Here is a 25,750-nt window from a genome sequence, read left to right on the forward strand (position 1 = left end):
ATGACAGGTACGGCATTAAATGGTGCTTCATTTCTGTGCCAGGGTTCATCAGTCGTGGGGGCCAGGAAGTGGCATGACAGTCCGTCGGCACCCACGAACCAGATGTTTTATATGGGTGAAGGATCTGCAGAACGTGTTGACCAGGGCAACAGCCGAACATCCTCTGCACCGAACTAATTCAGGACATAAGGGACAACAAGCGATCGTGTATTATCGTGTTGAAAGTCACTTATTGGAGAACTCGGAGGCAGTCGTCCGTCTCTAATGACCTCGATGCCGACCGGACGTTGAATGCCTTATCTTCCAGGAGATAGCCACCGGCTTTAAAGCTCTAGAAATACCGCTAGTCCAAATTTCCGGCAACTGGAACAACATTTAACTGTGTTGTGTAACCACTGGCAGGTGCTGCGTCCATCTGACGATGGCGGATACAGTCTGGCAACGTTCGCTCTCTTCGGAGTCCACACAACGGTACGTCCATCGTGATGCCGTATGCATAACCTGACTCATCTGAAACGACTACGTAGTGCCAGTCCCGTGCCCATGTTGTCTTTGGCTGCACGATTATCTGCGTTACTCCTTCTGCATCCGCTTCAACGAAAACCGCAACAATGACCACCGTGATGACAAGTCGCGTTGCACCAGAAGTCCTCACGATGCTCGTGCGGATAACTTGTCTTGTTACAGATAAACCCATTTGCTGAAGTTGTATTACGATCCTGTTTCATCTCGGGCGCTATCCTCGTAGGTGTGTTGAGGTCCTGCATGGAAACGAGTGTGACCTCCCCTGAACCCATCATTTCTATATAGACTGAGTGTAAAAAGTCATGGGATACTTCCTAATATCACGTCGAACCTCCTTTTCTGGGGCGTAGAGCAGCAACGATAAACTACCCTTGACCATGACTAAATGTTTCATCATTTATCAAACTAAAACAGAGTTTACATCCTACTAAAATAGCAGGTCCTTCCTAAATGTCCTTATTACAAACTCCTTTAACAATCGCTTTATTTTTGCTCGTTGAAGCACCACAAGCCCTTGGCAGTACCCTGCAGAAATAGTATAGCCGTCCTTAACTGCGAACGTTTTGCCAGTGCAGACTTTGTGCACGAACTGATCTCTCGACTATATTTGAGCCGTGTGCTGCTCGCGTTGATGCCGTTCATAGCTTGGCATCTTGTAATAGCGATAGTGGCGTCTCGTTTTCTTAGTGTGTTCGCCGGCGCCACTACGTTTGCTCGCCTTGTCTGTCCGTGTGCGGCAGCAGCAGCGCTTATTGATTGCGCGTACTGTGGTACCATCTTTGGACAGGCCCTAGTACTTTCGGATCGTCGTGAGTGGCTCTGAGCACTATAGGACTTAACATCCATGGTCATCAGTCCCCTAGAACTACTTAAACCTAACTAACCTAAGGACATCACACAACACCCAGTCATCACGAGGCAGAGAAAATCCCTGACCCCGCCGGGAATCGAACCCGGGAACCCGGGCGCGAGAAGCGAGAACGCTACCGCACGACCACGAGCTGCGGACTCGTCGTGAGCCCTCGAGTGGAGTTGGGACGGAGCAGCAGTGAGTGCCGGACAGCCAATACTCGCCCGACCGCTGGCGACACACATGCACTGTCCGACGGAAGCACATGGTCGCGAGAGTGCACGACCACGTCAAGGTTCAGTGAGTTTTAGTTTAATGGACTGTGATATTCGTGTAGTGCAATTTTCACCTGTGTGTGTGTGTGTGTGTGTGTGTGTGTGTGTGTGTGTGTGTGCTCGTCGAAGTGCCCTCGTGGCAATAAGTTGTCAGTCGACGATTTATACTGGGATCTTTCCCGTTCCTGACTTGAGTGGGGACGACCGGTGGCTGGTCGTTCGGTCGGTCGGTCGTCGCAGCGAATGACGTGCATTTGGTCTTCCGACCGCTTCTGGATTTTTTGTGTTTGTGCCGACTTGTAATTCGTCCGTGTCGTTTCACAGTGACTAGTTTTACTACTGTGAGTTGTTAGTGGAATTGTTTTCCCGGATCCGTGTGTATCTTGTCGTTTTGAATGAGTAGTTATTTTAATGCTGTCTGCGTACTGGATCTGGTGGGAGTTGCGAAGAGACAGTTCGGTGGGGGCGCAGCAGCGAGCAGGTCCGTGCAGCGCGGTGGCAAGCCGGGGACGCTGGCGGCGGGCTGCCACTGCCGGATGGAGGAGGGCTGGCTGCGAGAGCGACGATTTCTTTGCACACCGAACGCTGGTTCTAGTGTTTCCTTCGGCCTTGATGTTTTCTGAAGATGTAGTGCTGTCTGTCTCTTCGCCCTTTCCTAAAAATATTCCATCGTTGTACCGGTGATCGACGTTAGATGCCTTGGTTAGTCGGTCGGTCGGCGCTTAAGCTGCGCCTAGTTTGAGTTGCCATTCTGTTACGTGAATACAACTTGTGGCTGCCTGTCTCGCCGCTTACGCAGCTGTAGGGACTTTTCTCAGGTCGATCCAGGGAGTACTGTCTGTGGACCACTCCGCCTTACTTGGTCAAGTTGTCACAAATTTTTAAAATTTAGCCAAAATGTTTTAATCTGTAACTACCTGCCTCACTTGTAATTCAGGCCTTCAGCCGTTGTCTATTCCCAAATTGCTTGTGGCCTTCAGCAGTTAACTGTTGGTAACATTGCTTGTGGCTTTCAGCCGACAAATAGTTTTCAACTCTGTTTTGAGAAGGCCTTCAGCCGTCACTATAACTTGTTACAGTTATTAAGATTGTTAAAAAGGGTTTTAGTATTTTTAAAGTATAATTGTCCACCTTATTGATAATTCAGGCCTTCAGCTTGTGTATTCAGAAGTTGCGTCTGGCCATCAGCTGACAGAAAATTTGGAGTCCCTTCTTAGCAAGGCCTTCAGCTGTCAGAGTAGTAAAATTTTTAAAATGATTGTTGAGAACTTTTTTTAAAATAAAGTGTATGTGTTTTCTGTTCAACCAACGGTAACTGATTAGGCGCCGTCCACACCTTTCTTCCTTTCCCTAAGTCCCACGTTTCAATATTCCACAAATATTCGACGGGATTCATGTCGGGCGAGCTGCGTGACCAGATCATTCACACTAATTTTCTTCAAACCAATTGCGAACAATTGTGGGACAGTGACATGGCGCATTGTTATCCATAAAAATTCCATCGTTGTTTGGGAGAAAGAAGTGCCAAAATGGTCGTCAGGTAGCCGAACATGACTATTTACAATCAGTGATCGGTTTAGCTGGACCAGAGGACCCCGTACATTCCATGTAAACACAGTCCGTACCATTATGAAGCCATCACCAACTTACACAGTGCTTTGTTGACAACATGGGTCCATGTTTCGTGGGATCTGCGCTGTACTCGAGCCCTATTGTCAGCTCTTATAATCTGAAACCGGGGACTCATCTGACCAGGCCATAGTTTTCCAGTCGTCTAGTGTCCAGCTGATACGGCCACGAAGCCAGGAGGAGCGCTGCAGGTGATGACATGCTATTGGCAATGGGATTCGCTTCTGTCATCTGCTGCCGTAGCCCATTAACGCCAGATTTCGACACACTATGCTAGCGGATACGTTCGTGTACATCGTGTAAGTAGGCTGTTTAGGTTTCTATGTTGGTAACGCCACGTAGCGCTCTGTATGAAACTCACTGACTGTGCTGTGTGCAGTCTGTGGCTGGTTTGCATTGTTGGAATATTTGCTATTCTAGTGCTGGGTAGTTGGAGGTGAGCTGCCAGCAGTGGTGGATGTGGGGAGAGAGATGGCAGGGTTTTGAGAGCGGACGATCTGGACGTGTGTCCGCCAGAAAAAGGTAATTTGTAAGACTGGATGTCATGAACTGATATATATATATATATATATATATATATATATATATATATATATATATATATATATATATATATATATATATAATGACTTTTGAACACTATTAAGGTAAATACATTGTTTGTTCTCCATCTAAATCTTTCATTTGCTAACTATGTTTATCAGTAGTTAGTGCCTTCAGTAGTTAGAATCTTTTATTTAGCTGTTAGCTGGCAGTATTGACGCTGGGCTGTATTGCAGTAGTTCGAGTAACTAAGATTTCTGAGTACGTTCAGTTTTGCTCAGCTGTTTGAAAATCAAATAATGGAGAGGTTAACCAGCACAGTCATTTATAAATTTTCCAAAGAGGATGTTTCAATCGTACATTGATTTCTGCGTCTATTTCAAGAAGTGCTGCTTGTCTATTGGCATTGACAACTCTATGTAAGCGGCGGTGCTCTCGGTCGATAAGTGAAGGCCGACGGCCACTGCGTTCGTTCTCCGTGGTGAAAGGAATTCTCGGCGCAATCTTCACACTGTGGTTCTTGGAATATTGAATTACCTGACGATTACCGAAGTGGAATGTCCCATGCGCCTAACTCCGCGATGATAGTCTGTTAATTCCCGTCATGCGGCCGTAATCACGTCGTAAACCTTTCCACATGAATCACCTGGGTACTAATAACAGCTCCGCCCTTGCGTGTGCCATACTGCCGACATCTGCATATGTGTATATTACTATCCCATAACTTATGTCACCCGAGTGTATGCAAGATAATCTTGATATCCTGACCAACGCGATCACCAATATTGAAGAACGATAAACCTTTGTCACGATAACCACGATCTTGCCAATGTCGAATTTGTGCTAGTAGACGTCTGTCCTTACACGAGGCACAACGCTAACCTCTACAGAAATAACCAATATTCTGTTGAGAAATTCGCTGTGTAATCTTTCTAAGTGTAGAGAATGTAAATTGCTCTACTCCCAGCTATCGGGTGGTTTTAACTGAAGTGCAGCTACTCGCAGTGGACTAGCGTGGGCTGTAATTATCGTATGACAGCGAAACTTGGTAGATATGCTGAAGCGTTAATGGCGAACTAATTTATGCTGGAAAAAAATTAGTTCCAATTTAGGTCATCAGGTGCTAATATGGCGCTATACACCACCTTGTCCGACGTCTCCACTGCACGTATTGAACATATTAATAATAAAATCAACATTATGCCTTTATCACTGGTTTAAATGGCTCTGAGCACTTGGGACTTAACATCTGAGGTCATCAGTCCGCTAGAACTTAGAACTACTTAAACGTAACTAGCCTAAAGACATCACACACATCCATGCCCGAGGCAGAATTCCAACCTGCGACCGTAGCGGTCGCGCGATTCCAGACTGTAGCGCCTAGAACCGCTCGTCCACCTTTACCACTTGTTTGTCGTTTTCTGACCTCGTCCCGTTCCTAATCCATTCCTTATGGAAACATATCTATCTCTTCGAACATTTAATTCGCCGGGAAAATTTTAAATATCACAGATCCAGATTTGCACCTACTGGCCAAAACTGAAAATAATTTTTTTCCACCGCAATTCGGTTCTCCAATAACGCATTAGTATATCTACCAAGTTTCGCTCGTATATGATAATTGCACCTCACACAGGACACTTTTGAGCAACTACATTTTAATCATAACCACCTGGTATCTTGTGCGAATGCGCTGAAATGCTGGTCATTCGCATATCGAAGCATGTAGTACACTCCATGACAGTCTGACATTTGTTGTATGCGACTTGCATGGTGTTGTAACGTTTATGGCCACAAGAGTAGGTAAAGATGGCAATGGTTTTGTGTAAAATGTCTCTAACTGACACACAAACAAAATGAAAACAAATGTTAATGGAATTTAACCTTTGATTTTTGAAAAGTATGAGAGAAAAAGAGAGAAAGAGAGAGAGAGAGAGGGAGTGTGGGGGGGGGGGGGGGGGGACGGTGGGGTCGGGGGGGGGGGGGAGGAATTGGAATGAAGCGCTGTGACAGTTTCGAGAGCAGCCCAGCGTGCCGTACCTGCAGTGTGTAAAATCAATTTTACTCCAGGATGGAGAGAGGTATGACTCTCCTTCCCACTTAAAAATAATTTAGGCGAGTTAGTCTAATTTTACATGCTTTCGCCAGTAAAAGTAAGAAAATCAGTGCGCAGTCGTTGCAATATGCGCCAGAGGCGTAGATTGAGCGGGAATAGGGAGACCCAGTCAAAGTAACCAGGCTAAGATATTCCCATTTTTTAAGCTGAGTTGCAATAGGCGGAAATGCATAGAAATGAGTGATTATAATCTGCAACTGATGAAATATAATGTCGAATAATACAATTGCCTTAGAAACAAGTTATTGAAAACTTAATAAACCACGGAATAATGTAAATAGAGAGGTAAAAATTGACACACATGCTTGGAATGACATGGGGTTTTATTAGAACAAAAAAAAAAAAAACAAAGTTCACAAAATGTCCGACAGCTGGCGCTGGACAGCAAAACTGCAGTGACTGCGCATGACAATCGTGTATAAAAGGAGCTGTAATGAGAGAGAAAATCTCCCCTCCCCCCTCCCCCACTCTCCCCTGCCCATGGCATCTCTGCTCTCCCCTCTCCCTCTCCCACTCCCCCTCCTCCTCCTCCTCTCTTGGCAGGTACCCGGACTCGCACACGCTCTGTGAACATTCGCGCGCCGGAGATCGTCGCCATCAGTGTCTCGTGTGTGTGCCTTCGTCTGTGTTTAGTGTTCTTTCGTCGTCACGCCTCCTCTGTTCACGTGTTCCGTCGCAGCCGTCCGTCTTTTGTGCGCCGTGTCAACTAGTGTCAGTGATGTTTTTTCGTCAGGCGTGAACGACTCTGTGTTTTTTGTTTTTTGGTGTCTACATTGTTATGCCCACCATTTTTGATTGTATTCTCTGTGTCCCCTCTATTTTATTGTCAATCTCAAGGCTGAAAAGCGGCGTACTCAGCTGCTGGCAGCCCGCCTTGTAAGGTGTTAAAAATTACAATAAAGAAAAAAAAAAGAGAGAAAATCAGATGCGCCAGTAGTCGCAGCATGTTGACGTTACCTCAAAAGGCACTTTTAGTTGGGGGTTGTTTTGGGGAAGGAGACCAGACAGCGAGGTCATCGGTCTCATTGGATTAGGGAAGGATGGGGAAGGAAGTCGGCCGTGCCCTTTCAAAGGAATCATCCCGGCATTTGCCTGGAGCGGTTTAGGGAAATCACGGAAAACCTAAATCAGGATGGCCGGACGCGGGAGCACTTTTAGTGAAGCTGTATTATCAGAATGGGGAATGTTCTAGTTCAGCGTTACGATCCTATCGCCATAGGAAGGGTATTCGAACGGGTAAAGGTCCGTTGACAAATGCAGCTGTGTCGAGAATGACTTCGAAGTTCTAAGCCACGGGTTGTTTACACGATAGACCCCGTAGTGGCCGACCGAGCACAAGGCGTAATGCTGCTGAGACAGTTCAGGAAGAAATGGAGACTGTAGCGGGTTCGTCTATGCACGGGGAAGTCAGCTCTGTGCAGTCGCACGTCGCACCGGCATTTCATACACTCCTGTTTGGTTGGCACTGAGGCGTACCCTCCGATGCCATCCCTACAAAATGCATCGGCATCACGATCTGTTACTTGGCAATTTAGTGAAGCGGAGGGCATTTGCGGTGTGGGCGTTTCAAAAGATGGCAGAAGATGACGATTGGTTGAGTAACGTGTTGTGGACCGACGAAGCTGATTTCACGTTCCGAGGGTCTGTCAACGCCCACTACTGCAGAATTTGGGCTACCGGAAATCCTAGAACTGTCGTGGAAACTCCATTGCACGACGAAAAAGTCACGGTATGGGTTGGATTTACCACATCTACCTTTTTTCTTCGAGGAAATGCGTGATTCTGGTTTTGTAACTGCTGCCGTGACAGATATGCCGATATGTTACAGAATCGCATCATCCCCAGCCTGGCCGATAAACATCTGCTGGAACGTACGATGTTTATGCAGGACGGCGCTTCAACCCCATATTGCTAGACGCGTGAAAGATCTCTTGCGCGCGTCGTTTGGTGATGATCGTGTGCTCAACCGCCACTTTCGTCATGCTTGGCCTCCCAGGTCCCCAGGCCTAAGTCCGTGCGATTATTGGCTTTGGGGTTACTTGAAGTAGCAAGTGTATCGTGATCGACCGACATCTCTAGGGATGCTGAAAGACAACATCCGACGCCAATGCCTCACCATAACTCCGGACATGCTTTACAATGCAGTTCACAACATTATTCCTCGACTACAGCTATTGTTGAAGAATGATGGTGGACATACTGAGCATTTCCTGTAAAGAACATCATTTTTGCTTTATGTTACTTTGTTATGCTAATTATTGCTATTCTGATCAGATGAAGCGCCATCTATCGGACGTTTTTTGAACGTTTGTATTTTTTTGGTTCTAATAAAATCCCATGTCATTCCAAGCATGTGTGTCAATTTGTACCTACCTATCTACATTATTCCGTGAGTTATTCAGTTTTCAAATTTATACTGACTTTTTGATCACCCGGTACATTAAACAATTGTTTTTTCACACAGTGTTAAAATGGGTACTTTGTCCGACATGATTGGGCAAAGTGGCCACTTAGCTTTAAGCTCAAAAAGAACGAAAACTAAATATATTTTGTTATGAAACATGATTCAAATTACATTTTTCGTGAGCCCAGAGAAAGCACAATTGACACTAAACCCAATACTCTTATGGCATTGAATCTGCAAGTTTTTCTTCGCAGTACATCCAGTCTCTGTCTTCACCGCTGTCGTCAAAAAAAGCTCTTCTAGGACTAATTATCCTGTCCTTCGAAATTTTCTTTTTACTGTCTTTCTTCTCTTCGGCTGCTTTTCGTTTTAATATTTTTTTCTTCTATTCGTTTATTTTTTATTCTAGATCACTCTTATGCGGACTTCTGTAAGTATAGCCGCGGAGCCCTTCTTTCAGCCGCAATTTTTACGTTTTTCCCTTACTCAAAGTGGCCAGACGCCACTGCTGAGATGGCCACTTTGCCCCTATTGACGCTTTTACACAAAAGCTGTACATGATCTAATAGTATGACAGAACTTTTAGTAACTAAAGTAGCATTACGGTGTCAAGCTGTGACACTTTCAACCCAATTTCATTAACAGGACGTAAGTCACAATCCCTCTCCGCGACAAGCACACAAACCTTACACCAGGAAACTAAAATTCACAAGCATTATCATAACTCCGAGGCAAGGCTCAGCAGACAGATTAGACTTCACGGGCCCTCCATGGAGAATAAATTAAAACATTTCCCCCGCAATATCAGCACCTTATAGCCCCCAGGACGTCATTGGTCACATTGCCTACCGTGGCCCCTTTGCCCGGCTCTCCCCTATACGAGATTAAGAAATTTTAATTTCTTGTCAAGGGAACTGTTAAGTACTTCAGCCCACTGAGACGGCAAACTAAAATAGGCTGGAGATACATACAATAATTGATAGAAGTGAGGCAGCTATTAATGTATTTTGTGCAATTATCGGTCTGAAATGGGGAGGTGACCGAGAAATACTGATAATGCTGCACGGAACACTGCTGAGCCCTTATTTCGACCATGGGTGTATTGTTACTTGGCAGACTTACAAGCTTTACTCTCGAAAATCGAGAAATTACAACTCAAAACATTAAGCGTGTGAACAGAAGCAATGTAATCGTAACTAGCAAGATCTGGTCATTCACAGAGGGTGTACTGCGCGGTGTGGGATCCTTACCAGATAGGATTGACGAAGTACATCGAGAAAGTTCAAAGAAGGGCAGCACGTTTTGTATTATCGCGAAATGTATGAGGGAGTGTCACTGAAATGATACAGCATTTGGAGCGGACATAATTAAAACATAGGCGTTTTTCGTTACGGTGGAATCTTCTCAAGAAATTTCAGTCACCAACTTCCTCCTCCGAATGCAACAATGTTTTGTTGACGCCGACTTACACAGGCAGAAACTATCATCATAAAAAAATAAGGGACATCAGAGCTCGCACAGAAAGATATAGGTGTTCGTTTCTTCCGCACGCTGTACGAGATTGCGAGATTGAAATAATTAATAATTATTGGCAGTTAAATGTGATTTGCAGAGTATCCATTTAGATGCAGATGTAGATGTAGATGAATTACTGGTACTTTGTAGAAATCCAGTGTTCACTCTGTGCGCATACTGGGATGAGTGATTTCAGACATGAAACTATTACTTCTGGATGTACAGCACATGGTGCTGCCAACTGTTGCTTTATACATCTACCTGTTCCTGAGAAAAAGGATTCTTAACAGACGGGCAAGCAGACAGACACACAGATAGACGGGCAACAAAGTGGTACTATAAAGGTGCTGTTTTTACCGATTGAGCTACGGAGGCATAGAAACCATTACAACTAAATGATATTTAGTTTTTTAAAAAAAAGCAGAAAGCTAACTTAAAAACTTACATAGATAACAGATATATTCACATAAAATATTTTTAGAAAGCCACGGATTATGAGACAAAATTCGTTAGTATTTGGCTACTCAGTTTCCTGTCGTGCGTCACCTCATGCCTGTTGGCCTTTCTGCTAAGGAAGCCAAGTCGTGACTTCTATTCGGGAGAGCTTTCATTGTTATGGTCCGAATAAATTTTTTCTACGTCTCTCCTCACGCAACATATTACATCTGAAAAGAAAGCAACACAGCACACTGAGGCTAAATGGCAACTACATAGCGCCGGCCGAAGTGGCCGTGCGGTTAAAGGCGCTGCAGTCTGGAACAGCAAGACCGCTACTGTCGCAGGTTCGAATCCTGCCTCAGGCATGGATGTTTGTGATGTCCTTAGGTTAGTTAGGTTTAACTAGTTCTAAGTTCTAGGGGACTAATGACCTCAGCAGTTGAGTCCCATAGTGCTCAGAGCCATTTGAACCAACTACATAGCCTTACGGGTGGTATCCGTCACTTGACTTGCTGAAATGTCGATCTCAGAGTTACTGTAACTGAAGTATACCTCGAATACTCTTTGTTCAATGGATCAAATGGTTCAAATGGTTCTGAGCACTATTGGGCACACACTTCCATGCCCGAGGCAGGATTAGAACCTGCAACCGTAGCGGTCGCACAGTTATAGACTGAAACGCCTAGAACCGCTCGGCCACACTGGCCGGCTTCAATGGATCTCTTGCTAGGCGTGGTGAAGGTTGCTACTGTTCGCGACAGTTATTACATGTGTCTACCTTTCCAGTTGCACGTTATTGTAGACTAATGTAGTTTTGTGTCTTCGGTTTCGAGTTTGGTTTGCTGCAGATCTCCATGCTATGTCTATCATGTGTAAGCTTCTTCATCTCTATATAACTGCTTCATCCTACTTCAATTTTGAACACACTGTTTACTGTGTTCAAACCTTAGACACATTCTACAATTTTTACCTCCATCTCTTGCAACCATTAGCAGATTGACAATTCCTTGATGCCACAGGGTGTCCTGTCTACAGCTCCCTTCGTTTAGTAAAGTTGTGTCGTAACTTTCTGTTATTCCAATTCGATTCGGTACCTCTATAATAGCTATCTGTTCTACTCAACTAATATTCAACATTCCTCTTTAGCATCACATTTTAAATGGTTCTGTTCTTTTCTTGTATGAAGTGTTTATGGTACATATTTCACTTCCGGACATGTCTACACTTCAGACAAATATCTTAAAAATGGCTACACTTCAGACAAATATCTTTAAAATGGCTACACTTCCTAGTACTTCACTTCATATTCGGCGCTAATTTTTTTTATTTAAAAAGTTAGGTACAATGAGAACTTATGACTTACAGTGGCAAGAAGAATAAGACTTCTGGTCAGGTGAGTACTGGATTACCGACACAAAATCAAAGGATAGTGAATAAGAAAGTACGAATGACGGTGAGGTGAGGTGCATGATCATAGCCATAGTAAAAGCATGATTATATACAAGCCAACATACTCAGCACAGTAGTATAAGTTTATATGCTTATTAGGCCTGAAAATTATGAAGAAATTGAAAGAATGTGTCATGAGATAAAAGAAAATTTATGTGGAGTTAGAGAGATTTGGTTGACAAGTTGCTGGTGTTACGATACTGTGTACAAAATATTGGACATCAATGCAGACTTGTAAGATGGGTCTTGAGAACATAAAATTTTATCTCAGTGTTATTTTATTGAGATCTAGCTCTAACATGAGCGTCCACTATGATGAAGACCTTGTGTTTTAGCCTCTTTTTACCAGCAGATGCTACACATGGTTTTACAATTGATCTGAATTAGGGCTGTATAATCACCTGAAATTAATCATTACTTAATGTTATTAACTTGCGACTTTGACTCTTAAAATATTTTATTATTTTTTTAACATTATATAAAACTTTTAGATCGGTTGTCTCCATTCTGGGTAAAAGAAATCATTCCGATCGTTAACGCAAATTGAACTGCAGTCAGACAATGGAATTCGATGATAGGAAAAGAAAACGAAAAAAATAGTAAGAGAACATGGACTGGACGAAATAAATTAAAGGTGAAGCCACATAGTAGAATTTCGCAGACAACGTATGTTAAACACTGAAAACATTAGGCTTAAGAAGAAGAAAAGCAGGCGTAAGTGGAAGAGAACTGGTGACACTGGAAAGTTTCAGATAGAATATATAGGGTGAGTCACTAATTATTGTCACCAAGAATAACTCCGAAGCCCGCATCTCGTGGTCGTGCGGTAGCGTTCTCGCTTCCCACGCCCGGGTTCCCGGGTTCGATTCCCGGCGGGGTCAGGGATTTTCTCTGCCTCGTGATGGCTGGGTGTTGTGTGCTGTCCTTAGGTTAGTTAGGTTTAAGTAGTTCTAAGTTCTAGGGGACTTATGACCACAGCGGTTGAGTCCCATAGTGCTCAGAGCCATTTGAACCAATAACTCCGAAAGTATGATAAGAGCTGAAAAGTTTCTGGGACAAAAGTTTCATGGGGCAACGGGGGACATAATAAGACGTTTGTTTTTTTGTTGCTAGATGATGTAGGTTCAGAGATACGAAGGTCAAAATTGTTTTTTTTTGTTTTTTTTGTTTTTTTTTTAAAGGGGATGCTATAGGGTGGTACTTATTTTCTGATAGCTTCTATCGAGGAAAATCCAATGATGTGTAACAACAAGGTCTTTGAAGGTCAACGAAGGTCACAAAGGTGGCATGAACGTTCACTTACAGAAAATGTTCGAAGTGATGATCACTGGTATCAATGCAGTGCTGCAATCTTCTTATCATGGATTGAGTGGTATTCGTTATTACACCGGCACTTATCGAAGCACATACTCTGACAATTCTCTCTCGCATATCTTCAGGTTTAGTTGGAACGTCTTTATAAACAATGTCTTTTACGAATACCCACAAGAAAAAATACAGAGGTGCCAAGTCTGGCGAACGAGCCAGCCACGACGCATCTCCTCCGCGTTCAATCCAACGATTTGGGAATTGTTTCTGCAAGTCATTTCTAGCCATCAGCGAAAAATGTGCCGGACACCTATCGAGTTGATATCACATTCCGTTCCTTGTTCCTAAAGGTATTTCTTCCAATAACAGGCCTAATGTTTCTTGCAGGAATATGGTGTACTTCCTACCATTACGATTTCCTTCGATGAAATAGGGGCGTATAATTATGTCCTCCAGAATCTCACACCATACATTCACGGATTGCGGTTTTTGGTGTGCAACTTGCCGCAGCCAAGATGGATTTTCAGTTACCCAATAATGCACACTATGCAAATTAACATTTCCATGGTTCGTGAATGTAGCCTCGTCAGTAAATAAAATGAAGTTAATAAGTGTGTCGTCCCTCTGAATCTGAAGTTGAACCCATCGGTAGAATTCAATGCGACGCATACAATCCGTACCAGTTAATTCTTGGCGGAGACTGATACGGTAAGGATGATATGGCGATGCGATTTGACGCGAACTAACACAAGGATCTCGAACCACAGTGGCAAGAGTACCAATTTCCGTTTCCTGCTTAGTAAGTTTCCTTTGCCGGATATGTTTACGATGCGTTAAAGATCCGGTTGTTCTCAATTTATCATACACATATGTAAATGTACGACGTGTAGGGTGAGTACGTTGAGGATATTTTTCAGCGTATAAATCTCTAGCTCTCACTGAATTTCGTTGGTATTCTCTTTAAATGAGAAGCAAATCAACTTGTTCTTCCAAGGATTACATCATTCACATTAGTTTGATTCGTCGATACTAGTCTCACCGTTCCTATTAGTGTTGTATTGCGAAACCGTCGAGTGGTGTTTACATGTCAATGGCACGTTAGATGGATACGCCATATTCGTCGAGTGTTTACCATTTGCACGTTATACGAGAGAGAATTGTCACAACATGTGCTTCGCTAAGTGCCGAAGTGATAAGGAATACCACTCAATCCATGATAAGAAGATTGCAGCACTGCACTGATACCAGTGGTCATCTGTTCGAACATGTTCTGTAAATGGACGTTCATGCTACATTTTTGACGTCCGTTGACCTTCAAAGACATTACTGTTACATGTCACTGGATTCGTCTCGATAGCCTCTATCAGAAAATAAGTACCAAACTACAGCATCCCATTACAAACAAAAAAAAGAAGTTGACCTTCACGTCTCTTGTCCATTATAATTATCCAGGCTGTTATGCTGTTGTCGGTTGATATATTCTGTGTCAATTCCCAACGTTTCGTCCCCGTCTGCGGAGGACATCTTCAAGGGGGTCTGTAGCTCGATGGAAGGTCCAACACACCCACTGGCTCGCTACTGCAGTCAGCTACCTTCCATCGAGCTTCAGACCCCCTTGAAGATATCCTCCGCAGACGGCGACGAAACGTTGGGAATTGACACAGAATTCATCAACCGACCACGGCATAACAGCCCGGCTAATTATAATGGACATGAGATTTCCAGCAGTGAAAGTCTACATTTTACTTCATATCTCTGACGCGACCCCTCCTAGCAACAAAAAATCAACGTCATATAATGGCCCCCGTTGTCCCATGCAACATTTGTCCCAGAAACTTTTCAGCTACTATCATACTTTCGGAGTTATCCTAGGCGGCAACAGTTAGTGACTCACCCTGTATAATAGTAACACAGGTATTTCAGAACCAAATATTAAACATAACCGGGGGCAGGTGGGTACCCTGATCATAGTTTAATGTTTAAGAACTGCAAAGTAAAACAGGAGAAATTAGAGAAATGTCGGAAACTAAGGGGATGAAATCTGAATAAATCAAAAGAGTCAATAGCTGTTGAGAGTTTCAAAGGGAGATTTGACAATAATTGACTGAAACACGGGAAAAGAATGGGCGACTTTGAGAGATGAAATGGTACAGGCTGCAGATGATAAACTAGCCAAAAGTACTTGGACCAGGAAAAATCCTTGGAGAACAAACGAGATATTGAATTTAATTTTAGACTAAACAAATTATAAATTATTTGGGAAAATAATCTCACACACAAGGTGTTCCATATGGATCATTGTCATTACTTCAAAATTAGAAAAAACATTATACCTTTGAAGTATCTACATCTTACGTGACTATAGGAACATTACTTTTAAAGATAATAGAGTATTTAATTATTATTACATATTAATTTTTTTCGAGAATGCTATGTAACCGTGTTTTCCCATTGTGCAGTTTCTGTATTTTGTCTTTTTTTTATTAGGCTTTGAGGCTCCATCGACAGCGAGGTCGTTGGACATGGAACACATAGTCATATTTGACCACGAGCAGGTAAGAAGTTTATCATGCCTTTGTCGGAAGACGTGCAGTCGTGAGCAATTGAATATGGTAGTGTGCAGTACCCTCTTTCGCCTCGACGATGGCCACGGAGTGCCTTGATGGTGTGGCCTCCGCCGGTCGCCGAAAGCGATGGGGTGCCATCCTCATTCACGATCTCTGGACCGTCACTAATAACCCAACGGAGAGGGTCAGGTCTGGGTGTGCCGGGTCACTGGTTGTTCGAGTCCAGTGTTGAATGTTATCGAATGATTTGCTGCATTATGGGTCGTCTATCCGCTGTTACAACTCGCGTTATTCGACGGCAATTTTTTTCAATACGTGAATGAAATCGTCTCGATTTTCAAGCCGTGTCATTGCGAATAAAACACTCGAGCTTTCGTTGGCTATCTCCACCTACGTCGTAGCAGTAAAAAGCCACTACCTGACATGGCTGGCACGGTTTTCTGTTTATATGGGCACGACTACAGCATCTGCCACCAATCAGTGAGGGCCGAAGTGAGCGCGGAAGGCGAGTTCTGCAGCTCACGTCAGGTCCAGTCCGCCGTGAGGCGAGGCTCACGAGAAAGAGGCCCCCCCACAACGCCCATGTGGGAGAGGAGAGAGAGGGAATGAAAAACAATAAAAAAAAAACAGCCCTGGCAGGTGGCGTTTTACCCTTGACGACGATGGCGGAGATAGCCATCGAAAACTCGAGGATCTTTTTCGAAACGACTTGGCTTGTAAACGGAGAAGATTTTATTCAGGCATGCCGCCATGAAAGCTTCCGAGGACACCTGTCAATGTCTTTGCCAAGGGCACTTGACTCCGTCGGTGGCAGCTTTTTGAGATTCATGATACAATTGATATAAACCTTGGTCACATGGCGGCACGAGACAAGTCCCGTGCCGTCACAACTTCAGTGCATCCCCTGTGGACACCCACGATTTGGTCTTCAGCAACTGAACTGTTTCTGCTGCTTGCTTATCCTGTTCGTGACTGTCAAACCAACGATGAGTGGACACAACTTCGCTCTTAGCTGCACAGATGGCGCGGAAGGGAAGGTGACCATTTTAATGGTCGATGTTCCCATATGAACGACCACCATGCGGTGCGATAATGGGGGGGAAGTGAAATTCGACAATTGAGGCCTGTGCTTGTAACTTAGAAGCTACAGCTGGCGAGTCTGCTAACGATCATATTAGCAGATTATGTCTGGGCGACCAAAAATTCGACAAATATACACTCCTGGAAATTGAAATAAGAACACCGTGAATTCATTATCCCAGGAAGGGGAAACTTTATTGACACATTCCTGGGGTCAGATACATCACATGATCACACTGACAGAACCACAGGCACATAGACACAGGCAACAGAGCATGCACAATGTCGGCACTAGTACAGTGTATATCCACCTTTCGCAGCAATGCAGGCTGCTATTCTCCCATGGAGACGATCGTAGAGATGCTGGATGTAGTCCTGTGGAACGGCTTGCCATGCCATTTCCACCTGTCGCCTCAGTTGGACCAGCGTTCGTGCTGGACGTGCAGACCGCGTGAGACGACGCTTCATCCAGTCCCAAACATGCTCCATGGGGGACAGATCCGGAGATCTTGCTGGCCAGGGTAGTTGACTTACACCTTCTAGAGCACGTTGGGTGGCACGGGATACATGCGGACGTGCATTGTCCTGTTGGAACAGCAAGTTCCCTTGCCGGTCTAGGAATGGTAGAACGATGGGTTCGATGACGGTTTGGACGTACCGTGCACTATTCAGTGTCCCCTCGACGATCACCAGTGGTGTACGGCCAGTGTAGGAGATCGCTCCCCACACCATGAGGCCGGGTGTTGACCCTGTGTGCCTCGGTCGTATGCAGTCCTGATTGTGGCGCTCACCTGCACGGCGCCAAACACGCATACGACCATCATTGGCACCAAGGCAGAAGCGACTCTCATCGCTGAAGACGACACGTCTCCATTCGTCCCTCCATTCACGCCTGTCGCGACACCACTGGAGGCGGGCTGCACGATGTTGGGGCGTGAGCGGAAGACGGCCTAACGGTGTGCGGGACCGTAGCCCAGCTTCATGGAGACGGTTGCGAATGGTCCTCGCCGTTACCCCAGGAGCAACAGTGTCCCTAATTTGCTGGGAAGTGGCGGTGCGGTCCCCTACGGCACTGCGTAGGATCCTACGGTCTTGGCGTGCATCCGTGCGTCGCTGCGGTCCGGTCCCAGGTCGACGGGCACGTGCACCTTCCGCCGACCACTGGCGACAACATCGATGTACTGTGGAGACCTCACGCCCCACGTGTTGAGCAATTCGGCGGTACGTCCACCCGGCCTCCCGCATGCCCACTATACGCCCTCGCTCAAAGTCCGTCAACTGCACATACGGTTCACGTCCGCGCTGTCGCGGCATGCTACCAGTGTTAAAGACTGCGATGGTGCTCCGTATGCCACGGCAAACTGGCTGACACTGACGGCGGCGGTGCACAAATGCTGCGCAGCTAGCGCCATTCGACGGCCAACACCGCGGTTCCTGGTGTGTCCGCTGTGCCGAGCGTGTGGTCATTGCTTGTACAGCCCTCTCGCAGTGTCCGGAGCAAGTATGGTGGGTCTGACACATCGGTGTCAATGTGTTCTTTTTTCCATTTCCAGGAGTGTAGATGTTCAAAGCCAATAGTTTTTCAGTAGAGAACCGAAAAGGAAATAGTCGCATAAACAAAAAAAATGAACTAGAGTAAATAGCCCCGATAGCCTGTTCGGCAATATTGCCAAAAAATAAAATTTCCCTCTCCTTCTGCCGCTTCTTTCCGATGGAGAGAAGCTTTGGGAAGTAATTGTATCTGCCATTTCCCTTTCCTCCTTTACTGATCTATTGTAACGACCCACTCAATCATTGTTTTTCGTGAGATCTTTGGTTCCTCGGATGCCTCCTCGAATAAAACTTTAATGGCATTGCATTCATTCACGCATGCCTGATTACGAACTTTCTTTGTATCTATGTTGCGAAAAACTGCAATGCCTGCTACGTAGTAAAGAAATAAGGTGAGCGCTGTAACTGTGCAGGCCGGCAGGCGATAGTCCGTTTGGATAAAAGGGATGGCATCACCCAGCGCCTGTGCCACGTAAATGGTTCTACAACTGAAGAAATCCCAGTCAGGTCTTATGCGGGGATATTCTATTTGCAGTTATGACAGGAGCAGTCTCTCTCCATACCATCAGCTATCTGTAATTCAATTGCTCATGAGCATATAACGAGGTAAATGTAACGAAACCACAATGGGAAATAACAATAAAGAAAAACATAAGAGAAAAAAAGCAGAATTATGAATCTCTTTCGTTTGGTTCATTATTGCAACTCTTCATGCTGTTTACAACCAACGTGTTTCATTTAAACGAAGCATGAAATCTTTCCAGCGTAATAATTTTACGTATGAATTAGTTATCTTATTCCGGGTTGACATTGCGAGCTACAGAAAAGTAATAATAGGTCAGTAAAATTTTCTTGGATGAAAATTGGTACATAATATTTCCATTCCTTTCCACATTATTGGTACCGGTGGTTACAATTAAAGTGAAGCTACGCACGGAAGTCTAGAGTGTGTTGTATTTATAGGATGGCAGTGAAACTTTGAATACGTGCTAATGGGTTAATGTGGAACCGATTTAAGCTAGAAAGAAATATTGACCACAAGGTGCGAATCTGGCGCTGTATGCTGTTTGTATGCAAGGTCTTTATTTGCATGACAGTATGGTATCCACACTGTCATAGCCATAACGTGAGCGAACAGTATGGCTTTCGAGAAAAGAGACCGTGCTCTGATAGTGGAACTGTTTTATCTGAACGGCAGCAGTTACAGTGTTTCATTGAGAGAATCTCGCCGACAAGGTCTGAAGACAGACCCAATGTCATAAAACGGTTTAAGGAATACGATAATGAAATTCGAAAACAAGTGTGAGCTTGGTGTGGCATCTGGGAGAGGAGGGCGTCGTAACCAGTTGGAAGCTATTGACGAGGATGATTTTGGTGTAATTGACCATGCAGCATATGCCCTGGGTAGTGCTAGCATTTGCGCAGTGTCACAAAAATTGTTCATTCTATGGTCAGTAGAAAGGAAAGTTTTGCTATTTGTTTTATACTGGTGTATTGTGAATTAAACCTGGGACCTAAAAACGACGGAGAGACTTCGTCCCGACGTAGCCCTCAGTGGTTCACAAACAAAAAAACAGGCCACAGCAGTCCACCCACCCCACCGCCGCCCCACACCGAACCCAGGGTTATTGTGCGGTTCGGTTCCCCAGTGACCGACCCCCCCTCCCCCCTCCCCCTGGGGAACGTCTCATACCAGACGAGTGTAACCCCAAATGTTTGCGTGGCAGAGTAATTATGGTGTACACGTATGTGGAGATAGTGTTTGCACAGCAGTCGCCGACATAGTGTAACTGAGGCGGAATGCCCGCATTCATCGAGGTAGATGGAAAACGGCCTTAGAAACCATCCACAGGCTGGTCGGCACGCCGGATGTCTACACTAATCCGCTGGGCGAATTCGTGCTGTGGACCGGCACGCCTTCCCGCTCGGGAAGCAGCGCGTTAGACCGTGCGGCTAGCCAGGTAGGCTTTTTATGTTGGTAGTCGCACAAGATCCAAACGGTGCAAAAACTAAAATATCATGATCCGCAACCACGTTCTGGATTTGTCTGCGGTTTCTGGCACGGATCGAAGTTGATGACATGTGACCGAGCAATTTTCTATAGAGTGACTAGGCACATTTTCACTACAGTCAACACACAGAAATGCCGAATTCGGGGCACTGTTAAACCGGATGTTGTGCACAAAGAGCCATTGCACTTGCTTTGTGTGACTGAGTGGTGTGTATTCACTAGCACCTTTATTCTCGGTCTGTTCTTATTTGAAGATCATACGCGTAGACGTCTGCACATTATCGAGACCTCTTTTGCAGCATACGATTCTTGGCTAGGGGGAGCGCAACTGTGTGCAAACCACTGTTTTCATGCAAGACAGGGCAACACCTCCTGTCGCTCGCCCACTGGAAGATCTGCTTAATGCAACTTCACACGAACGTATTATCTCCAGGGGTTTCCCAGTTGCATGGCCTGCAAGTTCACATGGTCTGAATCCATGTGACTTTTGGTTCTGGGGATATGTAAAAGAACGTGTTTACCAGGCTCACCTCTGTTCTCTGAGTAAGCGGCGGCTGATAATAAAATCAACATTACGCCTTTCTCACTTGTTTGGCCTTTTCTGCCCGCATTCCGTTCCTAATCGATTACACACGGAAAATTTTTATACGTCTTACTTGCATTCACATCGCCAGATATGCACCTGGTGGCCAAAATTGGAACTATTTTTTTCATATTAGTTCGGTTCCGCATTAGAATATCTACCAAGTTTCGCAGACATACGTTAATCACAGACCTCACTGGGTCTCTGTGAGTAGTTGCATTTTAATTAATACCACCCGGTACTTCACTTGATTTTATGCACACTTCAAAAAGTCATTCTGTTTAATTATTTACAAACTAGGATTGTCTGAGGAATATTGTGCCTCAGCGTGCAAATAAGTGCTTTGATGTACCTAGAAAAATTCTTTTCCTTCTGGTGCAAACTGTGTGAATTCCTTTGGATGTTCATGAAAGTGGCAGCTGCGATTCTGTAAGTTGTGGGGTTATGTACACTCCTGGAAATGGAAAAAAGAACACATTGACACCGGTGTGTCAGACCCACCATACTTGCTCCGGACACTGCGAGAGGGCTGTACAAGCAATGATCACACGCACGGCACAGCGGACACACCAGGAACCGCGGTGTTGGCCGTCGAATGGCGCTAGCTGCGCAGCATTTGTGCACCACCGCCGTCAGTGTCAGCCAGTTTGCCGTGGCATACGGAGCTCCATCGCAGTCTTTAACACTGGTAGCATGCCGCGACAGCGTGGACGTGAACCGTATGTGCAGTTGACGGATTTCGAGCGAGGGCGTATAGTGGGCATGCGGGAGGCCAGGTGGACGTACCGCCGAATGGCTCAACACGTGGGGCGTGAGGTCTCCACAGTACATCGATGTTGTCGCCAGTGGTCGGCGGAAGGTGCACGTGCCCGTCGACCTGGGACCGGACCGCAGCGACGCACGGATGCACGCCAAGACCGTAGGATCCTACGCAGTGCCGTAGGGGACCGCACCGCCACTTCCCAGCAAATTAGGGACACTGTTGCTCCTGGGGTATTGGCGAGGACCATTCGCAACCGTCTCCATGAAGCTGGGCTACGGTCCCGCACACCGTTAGGCCGTCTTCCGCTCACGCCCCAACATCGTGCAGCCCGCCTCCAGCGGTGTCGCGACAGGCGTGAATGGAGGGACGAATGGAGACGTGTCGTCTTCAGCGATGAGAGTCGCTTCTGCCTTGGTGCCAATGATGGTCGTATGCGTGTTTGGCGCCGTGCAGGTGAGCGCCACAATCAGGACTGCATACGACCGAGGCACACAGGGCCAACACCTGGCATCATGGTGTGGGGAGCGATCTCCTACACTGGCCGTACACCACTGGTGATCGTCGAGGGGACACTGAATAGTGCACGGTACATCCAAACCGTCATCGAACCCATCGTTCTACCATTCCTAGACCGGCAAGGGAACTTGCTGTTCCAACAGGACAATGCACGTCCGCATGTATCCCGTGCCACCCAACGTGCTCTAGAAGGTGTAAGTCAACTACCCTGTCCAGCAAGATCTCCGGATCTGTCCCCCATTGAGCATGTTTGGGACTGGATGAAGCGTCGTCTCACGCGGTCTGCACGTCCAGCACGAACGCTGGTCCAACTGAGGCGCGAGGTGGAAATGGCATGGCAAGCCGTTCCACAGGACTACATCCAGCATCTCTACGATCGTCTCCATGGGAGAATAGCAGCCTGCATTGCTGCGAAAGGTGGATATACACTGTACTAGTGCCGACATTGTGCATGCTCTGTTGCCTGTGTCTATGTGCCTGTGGTTCTGTCAGTGTGATCATGTGATGTATCTGACCCCAGGAATGTGTCAATAAAGTTTCCCCTTCCTGGGACAATGAATTCACGGTGTTCTTATTTCAATTTCCAGGAGTGTAATATCTACCAAGTTTCGCAGACGTACATTAATCACAGACCTCACTGGGTCTCTGTGAGTAGTTGCATTTTAATTAATACCACCCGGTACTTCACTTGATTTTATGCACACTTCAAAAAATCATTCTGTTTACTTATTTACAAACTAGGATTGTCTGGGGAATATTGTGCCTCAGAGTGCAAATAAGTGCTTTGATGTACCTAGAAAAATTCTTTTCCTTCTGGTGCAAACTGTGTGAATGCCTTTGGATGTTCATGAAAGTGGCAGCTACGATTCTGTAAGTTGTGGGGTTATGTATTTTGTAGCATCACGAGGTTAACAGCACATGTCTAGACTTTGCTGATGAAGCTAACGAAGTACTACTCAGTATAACAAAAGAAATTAAACATAAACAATACGATCTCCAGGACACTGGTGACCAATAGACCTGTATCCGAAATAAATAAACTGTTTCTTTTGGTGGAGCTCAAACAGAAAAAAAATCTGTGAAGCAGACACTCAAGTAAAATAATCAAATGGATGGACAACATCATGTACGTATTTCCTTAGACGTAGATTTGCAAAGGTTCGGGCGTCGTGACTTAATACAGGAACAATTTTCCCTCCACGAAACTTCACCAATGAAATTAAAGTTCAAAAGATTTGCACCACCAGTATCACCCGCCACGAAACAGTTACTTTCATTCAATTCAGATTCCGGGATGATGTGTAGAACTTCTGTTTAGACAACACTCATCAGACATACTCTTCCCAGTAACTTCTACTCAGACTGTGTTTGAAGCCCACGCGGCACAGGCCGCCGCTTGGTGCGCTAAACTGAGAGGGGCACCAGTGACGGCCAGGTGCAAGATTTGTGCACAGTGCGTGTCGCATTTAGTAGCGAAATCCGACACGAGTAAAACTGTACGGGGGAAAAAGAGAGGGGGAGAGGGGGGGGGGGAGAGCCAAACGAAAAGTCGCTTGTGTGGAAAAATGTTCTGAAACCGGCTCTGCTTCTACCACTACTGGCAGAATAAATAAAATCACAATCCTTATAAATCCCGTAGCATAAAAACTGTTGTATCGCTAGCGCAATGTGTGTGTGCCGTACACAATTACAGACAGAGTGTGATTAAATTCCCTTTACAGGCTTTGAGGACTTGTAGTGGGAAGACAGTTATGTTAAGCATAGGAGCTGATGTCCCCTTACATACTGTTTTCCCGCCGCAAAATATTACAACACTCGCTGCTCTCTGACTCCTGTTGCACATCGTGTGGATCCACCAACAATTAGGGCTCGATGTGATAACTGCCGACGCCAACACAGACACGGTATCCCCGTACCAAATTCCGGTATACAACCAGAATCCGCCATATCCATAACCATGGCCAGTAGCTCTTCCCTGGATGCTACAGGGGTCTCTTACAAGGGGACCCTTCATACTGTAAATCACGGATTTCGATGCGCTTCTTTCCCTGAGTACCTGGCTAACCGGCTTTTTAGCGACCGGCCTTGGTTTTTGAGAAAATCGATTTTGAAGTTCATTGCGCACTTTGTATACCCGTAACATTAAATATATTCCGAGCAAGTCAGCGCAGCGCAGCGGTAAAGGTTCACGACTACCGCGCTGGAGGTACCGCGTTCGAATCCAGCTCCCATATGTTTTTTTATGTATGCTAGAACCGTCCGGAAACTTTGGTCCTAAAGTTCAAAAAGGAGTAGACGAATTAACTGGGAAATACAGAACGTAGTCATGTCCTGCACGAAACCCGGGAAGTTCACGAAACTGGTGTACGAAGAAGTTTTACGTTCTGTAATTCTTCCGTACGTGGGACGGAAAAAATTTTTCTACATTGTCGACTCGTGGGGAGGGCAAACCGATTCAATTTTATACGATATTCGCTGATGAAAGGAAAGCGAGCACCTGCACCCTAAAAGTGGTCCCACTAAAGTGCACTCCTTATTGCCAGCCCTGCGATGTTTATTTTTACCGACAGGTGAAAATCTTCACGAAAATTATTCAGAATGCTCCCGACTTGATGAAAGACAATGGAGAGATCGCTTCTAGGGAAGATTCGATAAAATTACATCCACTAATTCTACATCAATTCAGCGCACCTAATTTTAAAAGCATGATTAGATACCCATGGTTCGCATCGAAATTAGCGAATGAAAGATAAATCTTTTTGAATGCAAAAGAATTGTGTTTCCCCATATCGCTCATGAAGAAACCGTGTGCCTGCAAGACGGTTGCTTTCATAAAATGCGAAAATGTGTGCTTCGGTTGTTTCTATGATAAGTATCATCCACAATATTGTTCTGGCGCATCAAGCAATGTGGATGATGAAAAATAAGACTTTGTAATATTGTGTGACAGAAAAAATTAATAACTGAATATATCTTTATAATTTCGCACACCTTACACTGTTTGTTGATATTATTTGAAATAAAATTGAAAAATTCCGTTTATTTTTTTAAAAAAGTACACGAGCAGGATTCGAACACGGTACCTCCAGCGCGGTAGCCGTGAACCTTTACCGCTGCACTACGCTGACTTGCTCTGAATATATTTAATTTCACGGGTATAAAAAGCGCGCCGCAATGAACTTCAAAATCGATTTTCTCAAAAACCAAGGCCCGTCGCTAAAAAAACCGGGTAGCCAGGTACTCAGGGTAAGTGCCTCTACAACATATTTGAAACGCATCAAAATCCGTGAATTACAGAATGGAGGGTCCCCTTGTTAGATCCAGGATTCGTGTGACCCCACAGGCAGTAGTCTAGCGGGTTCAAGTCAGGAGAATGAACCGGCCAAGAAGTCGGACCACCACAACCTGTCCACAGTTGATCAAATCGTTGGTCCAGACACTCTCGGACCGCAAGTGGAAAATGAGCCGTACGCCTTCGTGCTGGAACCACGTGTTCTGACGTCCATGCAGTGGCACTTCTTACAGGAGCCCATGAAATACACCGCCAAGGATTCGCAAGTATGCAGCATCTGTGAGATATGGTGAAAGAAGGTACAGTGCAGTCACGCGTCCAAGCAGGACCCTGCC

Source organism: Schistocerca cancellata, chromosome 8 (genome assembly GCF_023864275.1).
Source record: "Schistocerca cancellata isolate TAMUIC-IGC-003103 chromosome 8, iqSchCanc2.1, whole genome shotgun sequence".
NCBI classification, from domain to species: domain Eukaryota; kingdom Metazoa; phylum Arthropoda; class Insecta; order Orthoptera; family Acrididae; genus Schistocerca; species Schistocerca cancellata.